Source organism: Geotrypetes seraphini, chromosome 11, assembly GCF_902459505.1.
Source record: "Geotrypetes seraphini chromosome 11, aGeoSer1.1, whole genome shotgun sequence".
Lineage (NCBI taxonomy): Eukaryota > Metazoa > Chordata > Amphibia > Gymnophiona > Dermophiidae > Geotrypetes > Geotrypetes seraphini.
Window position 1 is genome coordinate 85,253,573 of NC_047094.1, and position 13,762 is coordinate 85,267,334.

Below are 13,762 nucleotides of genomic sequence, written 5' to 3' on the forward strand. Positions count from 1 at the left end.
TGAGTAGTTGTCCGTAGTTCCTTCTTCGGGGCATCCTGTCTCCCGGGCCATCGACTGGTGGTCGACTGTCGGCTTTCCCCTGTCCTTTAGTTTAAAGCCTTCTCGATGGCCTTCTTCATGTTGCCTGCCAATACTCTTGCTCCTTCCTTGTTGAGGTGTAGTCCATCCTTTCTATAGTACTTGCTTTTTCCCCAGAATGCCATCCAGTTGCACACGAAGTCAAAACCTTCCTCTTCGCACCATCATCTCATCCAGGCATTGATCGCTTGCAATTCCCCTTGTCTCTTTCCATCCGCTCTTGGTACCAAGAGGATCTCGGAGAAAGCCACCTTCACCTCCCTGATCTTCAGTTTTCTTCCGAATGAGCAGAGCTGGCCCTTCATCTCTTCCCTGTCATACTTCCGTCCGCTCACATCGTTGGTTCCCACATGGATAAGCACAGCAGTGTCCTCTCCCCCTGCGCTGTCTATGATCCTGGAGATCCTGTTGGCCACATCCTTCACTCTTGCTCCAGGCAGGCAGGTGACGATTCTCTCCTCTCTCCCTCCTGGGGTGTGGCTGTCCACATGACGTATAATGGAGTCTCCTACGATGATCCCCATCTTCTTTATTCGGGGGTTCCTTGGGGGTCGTAGATCCACATCCATGGTGTAGGGCCAATCTTCTTCCTCCTGTGATAGCCTTGAAGTTGTTTTTGGTTCTTTGTGTGGGGGGACGTCTTCATGCGTTCTTTCTCTTTCTCCTGGGGTATGGTCGTCCCCTATCTCAGCTTCAGTCTCTTCTGAATTTGTAGGGGTGTCTTCTCTCTTCTCATCCAGGCCATCTTCCTGGGTTGCTTGGATACAGTTCTCCAGCCCTGGGATCTCCACATGTTGCTGGTGAGCTTCCTCAATGAATCTTTCTTTCTAGCTCCTTGACCTCTTCGTTTGCACTGAACTCCACTAGAAACTTCTCCTATTTGCGGATTCTATCTTCAAAGGTAAGGAGTTCTTTTAGTTCCATCACTGTCTCCTCTAGTAACCGGACTTGCCGTTTCAAGCTATCCAGCTCCATGCATCGACTGCAAATGTATACCCGAATCCCTGAAGGGAGGTAGTCATACATATTGCAGCCGGTACAGAAGACTGGAAAGCTCATCTTCTGACTTCCTTGGGCTTCCATTTCTTGTTTCCCTTCTGAGCTGTCTGAGTGAATTGTTATGAACCTTCTTTCTCTGTCGACTGGATGTTTTCTGACTTCCTGTATGTCCGCTGTGTTGGTACCTGTGAGTGCTTGTTTCCCCTCTAGGTGTGTGGTATGTGAAAATGTGCGCCCTGCTGTGTAGCTAGCTAAAACTAGGACTTGTAGCTTTTATTTTAAGTCGCTCTGCTGGGCGACCAAGTTTCCCAGCTGCTTCTTAAAGCTCCTTCTTAAGGCGAGCTCGCCATTGGCTTCGCCCCTTTTAAGGGGGAGCTCCGATGATGATGTGGTGGGGGTGGGCGGAGGTAACTCTCACCGATACCCCTTGCCTTCTTCCCCTGCTTCTGGGTTCTCTCTGTCCGCTTCTCCCTTTTCTCTCTATCTTCCTCCTCTCTCCGCCGCCTGCCCTCTGCTTTCTGCCGTTGGCTTCGCCCCTTTTGTCTGGAGGTTTAATGTAAGTAGTATCAGGTAGTAACAGGTTGTATTTACAGTCTAAACTTGTAGGCTATGCTTAGAGGCTATATTTGCAGGAAATACAGCAGGTAGTAACAGACTATGCTTGTAGGCTAAATATGCAGTAACTGGTTAAGCGTGCAGACTATTCATGCAGGTTATACTAGCAGGCTATACATGCTATACAGGATATATATGAAGGCTATATGTAAGTAGTATCAGGTAGTAATCGGTTGTATTTACAGTCTGTGCTTACAGGTTGCACTTATAGGTTAAACTTGAAAGCTATTCTTAGGGGCTATACTTGCAGGCATTAACAGAGTATGCTTATAGGCTAGATACAGCTCCCTCTCTTTGAATCAGACCTTTCCTTCAACAACTGGTGTTAATGTCTTCCTTTCCATTAAAAACGATTCTTGATCATTCTAATTTTAGAAGAGTTCTCCATACACTTGTTTTAACTAAGGGCCTGTTTTACAAAGCCGCACTAGCGGCTGCAGCGCAGTAATGGCCTCGAAACCCATATAAATTTTAAAGGGCTTCAGGGCTGTTGTTGCGCGGCTTTGTAAAACAGGCCCTAAATTAGATTACTGTAATTCTTTATATCTGGAATACTAGCAAATATAGAAGCTTTACAAGTGATGCAAAAATTAGCTGCAAGGATTTTGACTGGAACAAAGCAGTCTGAACATATTACACTAATCTTTTCTTCCTTACACTGGATACCTGTGACTTAGTGAGTTACGTTTGCTACTTATTTTGTAGATTCTGGAACCTTTTATAAATAACAAATTCATAACGAGCTGCTTCATTTAGTTTATAGAGGCATTATCTGAAGCGGCATCACAGTATTTTTCTTCAGCTCTGTGATTGTATGAACTGATGGACACCAACCCTCCCCCTTTTATGAAGCCGCGTTAGGCTTTTTTTATTGCTGGCTGTGGTGGCATTAGCTCCGACACTCATAGGAATTCTATGAATGTTGGAGCTATTACTGCTGCGGCTGGCGATAAAAAAGCCTAACGTGGCTTTGTAAAAGGGGAGGGTGGAGGGGGCAAGGTTACAGTTACCTTCTGCACACATAAAGGGGCCTTTTCTTTTTGTAGAAACCCTGGAATGGCCCATTGAAGTGCCTTTATTGAAAAATTAACAAGTGGAAAACTTATTTTTTTAGGTTGCTCTTCATATTTAGTTGTGAATTTGATATGTTTAGTTTAGGTTTTAGTCTTACATTAATTCATAATGTGAATGTGGTTTTAGATGTCGTTTCAAGTCTGGTTTTTATTGCATTGTCTGCTGTTGAATTTATGTTTTCATTGTTTATTATCATATGTTCTCATGATTTAGTTTTACTATGGGCTCCTTTTACAAAAGGTGCGCTAGCGTTTTTAGCACAAGATTAGCGTGGGCTAGCCAAAAAATTACCGCCTGCTTAAAAGGAGGTGGTAGCAACTAGCGCACTTTGCATTTAACGCATCTTTGTAAAAGGAGCCCTATATGTTGTTTTTTGGTTTTATATTTATCATTATATGATGATTTTTTTTAATGCATATCAAATTTCAAGTTTCTTTATTTTTGATATACCGTCTATCAAACAAGTGTCTAAATCTAATGAGGTTACAAAAGAAATAAAAGAGGTGAATTAAAAACAATATCTTATCAAACATTAAAAATATTAGACAAGTTCAAATTGACGTACATGGAACAAAAGGGAAGTAGGGGAGGGGAAGTTTTTTAAATACAGTGGAACCTTGGTTTACGAGAAAAGTTTTGAATTTAGTTCTAAATTTTTCAAGAGGGTTCTCTAATCGAAGATCTAATGGAAGGACATTCCACAGAGAGGGGGCGGTGACTGAAAAAATGGATTTGCGAGTGGTATCATAGAATAGTTTGCGTATTGATGGTATGGAAACTTAAGTTTTGATTGTTAGATCGGAGGGCCCTGGCTGATGACTATGGGATCAGTAGTTTGTCAAGGAATGCTGGTTGGTTAGAGTTTTTTTGTTTTGAAGGTGAGGAGGAGTATTTTAAAGGTGAGGCGATGAGTGATGGGTAACCAATGTGCTTTACGGAGGAGAGGAGTAACATTGTACCCTGCTTAGGTGGGTTATAAATAAGAACATAAGAACATAAGCAGTGCCTCTGCCGGGTCAGACCATAGGTCCATCCTGCCCGGCAGTCCGCTCCCGCGGCGGCCCAAACAGGTCACGACCTGTCTGAATCACCAGAAGGGGCTCCCTTGCCACCTTGGTTTCTCATTGAAGTCCTATCTTCCCATCGAAGTCCTAACCCTCCGGTCTTGCACATGCACGACCTGGTTGGGTTTCTATACTTATTACCTGGTTAGCTTTCTATACTTGTGTTACATCCCAGCTCCTCCCTCAGTATCCCACGATCCCTTTATCCCTCAGGAATCCGTCCAATCCCTGTTTGAATCCCTGTACCGTACTCTGCCTGATCACTTCCTCCGGTAGCGCATTCCAAGTGTCCACGACAAAAGCTTTTGTATTATGTTACCAGTGGGAGATTTATTTATTTATTTATTTATAAATCAGCCAGTCTCCCTACCTAAAGTAATATATTGTAGCTAGAGAAATTCTCAAATTGTATGTTAGTGGCACTGAGAGCATTCTGGGAAATCCATTACAGTGACATCATGGAATAGAACATGAGAAACAGACATGAATTCTTTTTTCCTTTTCCTTTTAACCTGAAGGTGGAGGGAAATCTGCATATGATTAGGATGAGAAGCAAAGGGAATTGCTAATGCTACATTTTGTTACAGCGAGGACCCAGAGATTTTTAAAATTATTATTAAAATTTAATCTGTCCCCTTTATAAATCATTAACTGCTTGTTTACAGAAGAGTTGTTTTTCTAGAAAATCTCAGGCTTACTGCTCTGGGGCTCTCGCTATAGGTTCCTGCAGTAGCTGCTGTTACACCTTTGGAAGTAGAACACCAAAGCAAGCCCTTCCCCCCTCTGCCATCTGCCTTTTGTGTACATAGTCTGTGGGATTGTTTTGAAAATGGAGCGAGAACCCTTTGAATGCACAGTACAAGGCTGACGTCTTCAAAGCTGCAGCTCTATTGACTTGCTTTCTACCAGATTTTATTTTGAAAATGAAAAAGTTCCTTTTGATTACTAATTAAATTGTCAATTAATGCAGTAGGTTTAGGTGCAGTTTCACATGTGTCCTGGACCATGGTTTAAAAGGGCTATTCAAATCTCCCTTACTAGTGCAAAAGGTTATAGCAGGGAAAAAATGCAGCTTATAAAACAGTGCTAAGAATGAAACCCCATTTTAGGGAGAGGTCACAGGCCCGGATGTACTAAAATCATCCTTAAAGTCCTGTGGATCGCTGTGGGACCAACAAATTGTCTGATTTTATAATGGTCATTGATGTTCAAATGACTTCCCATGCAAATGAGTTTCATGGAGGTTTGTCGTAATCCCACCCCATCAGTCTTTGGAAACACAACTTTGATACATGCAGCAGAGCTGACAGGGGAAGCCAGAACAGCTGAGAGGCAGGGGAAGCCCCCGAATCAGCCTCCTGCTGTTCAACTGTTCAGGGCAGGAAGACTTTTTTTTAAATGGGCACAGATGATGTATGTGCACAATATCTGTCCTCATTACAAAAAAAAGTTGTGCAGCCACTCCTACTGATGTCCCCAGCCCTGAACAAACAAACAAAAAAAAAAGAGAGCTTACAAATAGGGAGAGTGTTTCTGATGTTATAGTGGGTGATCATCTGGCATCCAGTGATCACTGCTTGGTGTGGTTTACTATTAAGACAGGTATAGAGAGGGTTCATTCAAAAGTGAAGGTTCTAGATTAGGGTTTTCTAACGTTGGTCCTCGAGAGCCACAATCCAGTTTGGTTTTCAGTATTTCCCCAATGAATTTGCATGAGATCTATTTGCATGCACTGCTTTCAATAGATCTCATGCATATTTATTTGGGAAATCCTGCAAACCCCACCTGGTGAGGGCTGAGGTTGGACACCCCTGTTCTAGACTTTTAAAAACCCAACTTTTTTCAGATGGGGGATTATGTCAAAGAATTGTCAGGATGGGAACATCTGGAGAAAGTAGGAAAGCAGTGGGTAAAACTGAAAGGAGCTATTTAAAGGGCAACAAACTATTTTGTAAGGAAAGTAAGGAAAAGGAAAGAAGGCCACTTTGATTCTCAAAAGGTAAGGTTACCTTTCATAAACTACAAAACTTCGCAGGAAGAGGCAAAAATAGAAATAGAAAACGATAGCATAAATTGGGACGCCCAAATGTTAGGATGCTGCCTAAGTACGCTTAGGCGACGCTGAGCGTGATTCTATAATGGGTGCCTAAGTGTTATAGAATCGGTGCTGATATCAACGCCTTACTTTAGGCGGACTTTATAGAATGAGGGCCTAAATGACTTTAAGTAAGACTTATTGTTGATGTAAAACTTATTGTCGAAGTCTATAAAAAAACAGCTTGTAGGGTGGGTAGGACTCTAGATCAGGGTTTCTCAACTCGGTCCTGGAGTACCCCCTTGCCAGTCAGGTTTTCAGGCTATCCACAATGAATATGCATAAACTTGATTTGCATACACTGCCTCCATTATATGCCAATTTCTTTTGTGCATATTCATTGTGGATATCCTGAAAACCTGACTGGCAAGGGGGTACTCCAGGACCGAGTTGAGAAACACTGCTCTAGATAAACAGGAACCCCTTAATCTGAGTGAAATTATGCTAGAAACATGACTGTGCAAATGCATAAGGGGTTGTTGGTGAGGGGGATAAATAACTGGTGCAAAAACTTGTGGCAACAATGAGGTGGACTGCATCTAATGAAGACCTCTGAGAATAGAATTTTGGTCAAAATCCAAGCAATCTTATCTAAAAAGCAGGTAGCCAGCATCAGGTTGAAGCTCTAGGGTCCACAAAGATTTCTGGCAGGTAAAGTGGCCCAAATTAATTGAAAATGTCTAACATCTAAGAATAACTGTAGCTGCCATAAGCAAATTAGTCATGTCTAATGCAGATTGCTTTTTCAGATTGCCTCAAAAGTGTTTTAGCAGCTGAAGAGGATGATATATCGTGAATATGTGTGTTGGGGGGGGTAGTTGTTTATGGGGGGGGGGGGTGATATCTCAGTGCTGGAATTGCAGGGGGAGAGTTGCAGATCAGAACTGAAGCTCACTGGTAGAGCTGTACGTGGAGTCTCAATATTGGAATAGTGGGGAGATATATATTTCTTAATAATGGAATAAACAGGAAAAACTATTTACACTCTGAGCACAAATATCTCAAAGGGGTAATTTAAAAAAGATAACATTTATTTTCAGCCCAAAAGTTAGGTTCTAAATTAGCCACATAACTATGGGCACCCCTAAATTGATGTGGGGCATTGTGACGGGGTATATGTTCCATCACCGAGAATAAAGGAACCAGAGAGGAAGTATTTTTAGGAAAACCAGTACGAAAAGACAGCCTGTGTTTAAGACCAACTAAAGACCCCCCATCCAAGAAGTTGCCCGGAAATTACTGAACATTTTTTGCCATGTGGGGATTCCACAGGAAGTCTTAACAGATAGGGGAACCAATTTTATGTTTAGAACATTAGGGGACATATTCAAAATGTTTGGGATCAAACACAGAAAAACAGCTACCTGTACATATCATCCCCAAACTGATGGACTAGTGGAATACTGTACATTAATCAGAGTCTAGTTTGCATGAAAAAAAAATGCTTAGGAAAGAATATATCCGATTGGGATATGGCAGTTCCCTATATTCTCTTTGTCTATAGAGAAGTGGCCCAAGCATCCTTGGGGTTTTCCCAATTTGAATTTATATATGTTCGGAAGACAGCCCCGAAACCTGTTAAAAGTCGTTCACAGGCATATTCATTAATCTTGAGTTGCCCGATAGCCTCCTCTCTTTCCATTTTTTTTCCTTTCTGGCTTTAATAGTCTCCTTGACATGAGAATTTGTTTCCTTTCAACCTTATTAATTTGTGAAATACATGGTGATCGTTAAGTTAAACAACAGAGGTGCATTATGGATGCCCTATTAACTCAGTATTTGTCTATATACTTGGTCATCTGTGAGGTCCATGAATCCTGCTCTAGACCTAGATACCTGCTGCACCAGGCTTCTCCCTCTCCCTTATTGTCTCTACATCTGCTGAGCCTTCTTGTCCCAACAGTCATCAGCATACATCACATAAGGTTCTAAATTTTAACCCAACAAGGGTCCTTGTTTCGCTGATCTTTCGACTGCTTCAGGAGTTTTAATGAACCATTACGTTGTGCATCGACATCCAACTAATGGCGGCTTGAAGCCTCAGGATTTGATTTCCAGTCTCATTTCAACATCATTTCTGGAACATCGCTTCTCTCAAAAAAATGCATGCCACTCAATCCTCTAGTTTAACCCTTAGGGCCACACAGTATTCAACTGATCATCTGTGCCTGCTTGGCTGTGGACTGCTGGTGGGTTTGCTGCTCTGCTTGTTCTGCTCAGGCCACCATCTTGCTCTGGTCATTTTAGCTCAACTCAGCCAGATTCTCGAGTTGAAAAATGGTGTGGGCAGAGAAGGATGTGTGCCATTCACCTGCAGTTGGATCCTTGGACTGTCTTTGGCTGATGATGGATTGGCATTGAGGGATCACTTGTGGCCTGCTTCCTCTCCCATCCATCTCATTCCATCCTGCTACTGCTTTGCATTGAACTGAGCCGAACTGAACTTTTACTTTGCATCATCTTTATTTTTCCTTACATTCTGCTTATGTATTGTATTCCTTCTCATTCTATTTCTCTTTTATTGGGATTTAATATTCTTTTTCCCCTCACAATTCTTAGAATTTTGTTATATATATATATATATATATATTTTTATAATTGTTTACTCAGGTACTTTAGCTAGATTGTGAGCCTTAGGGACAGATAGGGAAGTCTTAAGCACCTGTATTTTATTGTAACCACATAGATCTGTAATATGCTTAAACGGTAGATCAAATATTAATAAAATTTAAACATAAGCATAATGAACCTCATTCTTAAATTAGGGTATGTGAAGTATGATCTCAGTTGCTCAGATTTAGTGCTATACTCTTTCTTGGAGAGTTGGTGCCCCTGAGAGCACACAGACTGCCATGGAGTCAGGACTGCTTGGTTCCCTTATTGATACATAATTGATATGCAAATAATTTTGACAAAGCATACAAGTAGCTTTGTTTAATGATTAGGAATACATCTCATAATAATTTTCTGTGCCATCTGGCTTCTTTTAACAAGAGAGCTAATGCCTTAAAGGTGTTCACTTTTTTGGTATGAAGTGAATCATTTTAGGGAAAGAAACATTCAATATTTCCACATACAGAGAATTACAAGGATTGAATGGAATATGGAAGGGGAGAAGCTGAAAGGCAGATCAAATACAGCTGACTTCTGAAGATGTCTAATATGAAAAATGCCAATGTTAACAAATATGAAAGAAGATGTAATTCAATACAGTACTTATATTCTACCATTAAACCTCTCAGCTCAATGTGGATTACAAATTTAATGTACTGAGTAACAAAAGACATCCAGGAATTACATAAAAATCATAAACATTCATATATTTCTGCCTTATACTTCCAAAATTCAAATGAGTTTAGATATTCTTCAAAAAATATTGCCTTGACTATCTTTCTAAATTGGAGATAGCTCGTAATTTGTATCACTTCCAATGGAATGCTATGCCATATAACAACTGATTGATATTGGAAAGTGGAAGTAAACATTGTCTTATAGTTCACTCCTTTAACCAAGGGATAATTTAACTTTAGACAATTCCTACAATTAAAAGATGATTTCTTAAAATTAAAGACTACTAACTGAATCAAATAGGAAGGTGCCCAACCATGATATATCTTAAAGATTAAAATACTTCACTTTAAATCTAATTGCAGGTTCTATTGGTAGCCAATGTAAAAATCTTAACAACGGAGTAGCATGAGCATATTTGCTAGTAGGAAAAAAAAATAAGCTTTGTTGCAGTATTTTGAATAATTTGCATTTTTCTAATCAGGACCTTATTACAGCCAACATATACTGTGTTACAGTAATTCAACTTGGATAAAATCAGTGCTAGTTTTCCAGGTTCAATATACTTATTTGCCTCAGTTTTCTCAATAATGAAAACAAGCTCTTAACCTGTTGTTCCATTACAAGTTGATTATCCAAGTGAACCCCCAATACTTCTGCAGAAGATTCAAACCGATATAAATTGTTCTCAATTAGGAATTTCTTATCTATCCATGGATGATGCTTTGGGGTCAGCAGAAGAAACTTTGTTTTCTCCCTATTTAATCTTTAATTTATGGGAGGTAATCCAACAATCAATCATATCTATACAAGAAATTATTTTAAGATGATGTCTATACATTGGAAGGTTTTATAATGCTGCTTCTCTTATGTAGATTTCATTTCATTTTCATCTCATCTGGTTAGTGATGGCGTTTCAGTTGTATTAAATAATTCAATAATGGTGCTTATACCTAAATAACATCTAAAATAGAATAATAAATAAATAAATTATTATAATAAAGTGTTGAGTGTGCTCATTACACCCTCACACATCGGTCACTTTAACAGAGAAGACCAATAAACCAGAGAACCATCATGGCATCACTTGATTCTCCTGAATCCCTAGCCTTTAATTATTAATTTCTCAAAAAGAGATCTAAAGTCTATGACTGAAACTTGAAAAACAGTTTAAAGCATGGGAAAATCAGTAAGAAGTCACTTATCTTTATATTGGTAGATGATGAAAATCAAGCCGATGTCTGTCGCACGGCAACTGCTTTATAAAGTGAAAAGGTTCTTCAATTGCAAGGTTCCATTGGTGACACGATTCCAAACTCCTCCAATAGTGTGAAAACCCAAAATCTTGTGACAAATTCAAACACTCCTGTGAATTCGTAATTCGTGAATTCGTAATTCGTGAATTCTATGTCACCATAAACACAATGTTTGAAAATGATAAATAAATAAATTTAAAAAAAAACCCAAAACACAATGTTACTCCCCTCGACTCCAGCCAAGTTTCAATGTCTTTCTTAGAAGGGGTGAGCGTGGATTTCAGTTGTATTGTCATGACAAGTTACTAGCTTGGGAGTGATCTTGGATTTCAGATGTGATCTGTTATACAGGCTGCTTTCTATCATCTTTAATTGCTTGGTAAGTTGAAGTCGATATTTAGTGTCTGATTTTTCATGAACAGGCTATGATTTTAGTGATACTTGATTACTGTAATACCACTTACTCTATCTAGGATTCTCTCAAAATCAAGGTTGAGTATTGCAACTTGTCCAAAAAGCTGCTGCCAGACTTATTGGTGTTATCCTAAAGAATCACCATATTTCTCCAACATTGATGCAGATTCAGTGGCTACCTGTTTGTTTGTTTTTTTCAAATAAAATTCAAAATGCTTCACAAGATATACAAGACACTGCAGAATGAGGTCCAGTTTCATCTATTGCAGGTTTTAAATATATTGATCTGAAGGAACTCTACATTTTTCAATTCCAGAATTACATAAAATATATTTAGTTGGGGGAAAGATTAAAGAGGTAAAGGTCATGTATTTGATATACCACATTTCTGTGGTACACCAATGTGGTTTACATATTATATACAAGTACTTTCTCTGTACCTAGTGGTCTCAAAATCTAATTTCTAGACACACTAGGGCTCATAATAATAAAAATAAATGTTCAAAAAGTGGCCTAAATCGGTACTTGGACAGATCATCCAAGTATTGATAATCAAAGCTGGTTTTACATGTATCTAAACCCAGCTTAGGCCTTTACCCTGCCTCTGAACACCTAGAGCGAAAAGAGATGTTTTTAGAGGAGGGGAAAGGGCAGGAGGTGGGCCGACCTAGACTTAGTCATACTGCAAGTATAACCAAAAGTCTAGGGAGTCTAGGGAGATGGCCCAGTTGGAACATATATAGGTATAAGTTCCGAATAGGAGCCACTGAGCTGATCGCGGCTGTCACGATCAGCTCAGCAGCCCCGGCAACCCTAGGAATAGTGGGCCTAGGGTCTGATTGGGCCAGGCACCTAAGGCCCCACCCATAGGAGGAGCCTTAGACACCTGAGCCAACCGGAGTTGGCCCAGTTGCCTTAGGCCCCTCCTGTAGGTGGGGCCTTAGGCATATGGGATGGGTTGGCCCCATGTGCCTAAGGCCCCTTGCACAGGAGGGACCTAAGAAAACTGGGCCAATTCTGGTTGGCCCAGGTGCCTAAGGCCTCCTATGGGCAGGGCCTTGGGAGCCTGGCCCAATCAGGCCCCAGGCCTGCCATTCCGAGGATGGCAGACCTTCCGGCTTGGCTTGGGACCAGTTTGGCCAGCCAACATTAAGGTAAGTTGGGGGGGTTAGGGGGGTATCCGGGATTAGGAGGGCTGGTTGGGGGTTCAGGGGGATGATTGGGTGTTCAGGGGGTGCGCCATGGGCAGGAGGGCCTGGGATCCCTCTTGCCTGTATTTGAGGGGGGTGGGGGGCTCACCTTCCGGCAGGAGGGTTTGGGCTCCCTCCTGCTGGTTCAGGGGGGTTGTTTGGGGGGATGCGCCTTGACAGGAGGGCTTGGGCTCCCTCCTGACGGTATTGCCCCGGGTGGGGGGGGGGGAGTGTGCATTGGCAGGAGAGATTGGGCATCTTTCCTGCTGGTATTGGGTTTTGGAGGGGCAGGAGAGATTGGGTTCCTCTCCTGCTGCGGATCGCGGCAGTATGGGGGAGATCGTGATCGCGGCAGGAGAGATTAGGCATCTCTCCTGCCGCAATTGTTGCGGGGGGGGGGGCGTTGTGGGAGGGGGGATTCTGTAACCGGTGTTGTTTTTGGCAGGCGCCGGTTACAGAATCTAGTTTTTAAGTGAAGGTCTAGCCCCTCCTTCGCCTAAAAGATCTGTGTTTGGGCTTTGGTACTTGGGCGATTTTTTGGTTGGGAATGTGTTTTTAGACATTGTGGTGGTATGGGCAATTAAACTGCTGTACCTAGAGGTAGGCCATTCTAAAAAAATAATAATAATAAATCATTTTGGACGTTTTTTTTGAGAATGGACATTTTCCCTGCTGCTTCTTTCAGCATTTAGGGGCTTAGGCCAAAAGGGGACTTAGACGTTTTTTTAAATTATGTCCCTCACTGCCTCTAAGATAATATCTTTTGAGACTAATATGGGTGCCTTTTCTCTAGCAAGTCCATATGACTGGACTAAGTTCCTAGCTGAGTTCAGACTGGCTTTTACAAGGGGGTGCTGAAAAATTCTCAGTCCAACCAAGAAGAAAATGATGTGAATATGGTTATAAATGATCTGAAACAATGTCAAAACATAAAATTTCATTTCTGCAAATTGGTACTTAACAAAATAAGATAACACTCTTTTCAGCTAAAGTGGCAAAATAACACTCAGAATTCAGGAAGTTGGTTGATTGGGCTGAGAACTTTCCAGCGCCCCCCTCGTACAACTGAGGCATTTGAGAAATGACCACTAATGAGGAAATTTTCACATTGTCCACAGTAAATGAAAGACCCTGCTATGATGTGTGCGGTGGCATAGCAAGGATAGCAGGCGCCCTCCTTTCCGTGCCCCCAATCCTTCACACCCCCCATTCCACACTTGCGCTCTCCCTCCCCCGTACTTCTTAATCTTCGCCAGCGCAAGTGGCTTCTGCAAATATGTTCCTCATGCCAGCGTTGGGTTCCCTCTGATGCCACTTCCTGGCCCCGTGACCCGGAAGTGATTCAGGCTGGTGTGAGCATCAGGCAGAAGTTGCTCATGCTAGCAAAGATAATATGGAAGTATAGGGTGGGATGGCGCGAGGGTGGCATGGTGTGTCAGGGCAGGGCAGAGAGGTGCCAGCGTCCCCAGCAACTTGGCACCTGGGGTGGTCCACACCCCTCTTACTACGCCACTGGATGTGTGTAACACTTTCTAAAGTACCCACAGATATGTGTGCCCACTGCTTTGACTAAAACAATGAATGTGGTTTTGTGCGTCTTGGGCCTGATCCTATTGGGTTGTAGTTATTGGAAGAGTTGGGGTTTTTTGATGTTGAGTGAGGGAGATTTTTCTTTCCACTCATACTTTC

At 41.7% G+C, this 13,762-nt stretch overlaps 1 protein-coding gene across 2 annotated transcripts in view; it reads left to right on the plus strand.

Moving 5' to 3' along the window:
• Nucleotides 1-13,762, plus strand: part of MYT1 (myelin transcription factor 1) — a 345,874-nt gene that overhangs the window by 31,455 nt on the left and 300,657 nt on the right. The window lies entirely within an intron of this gene.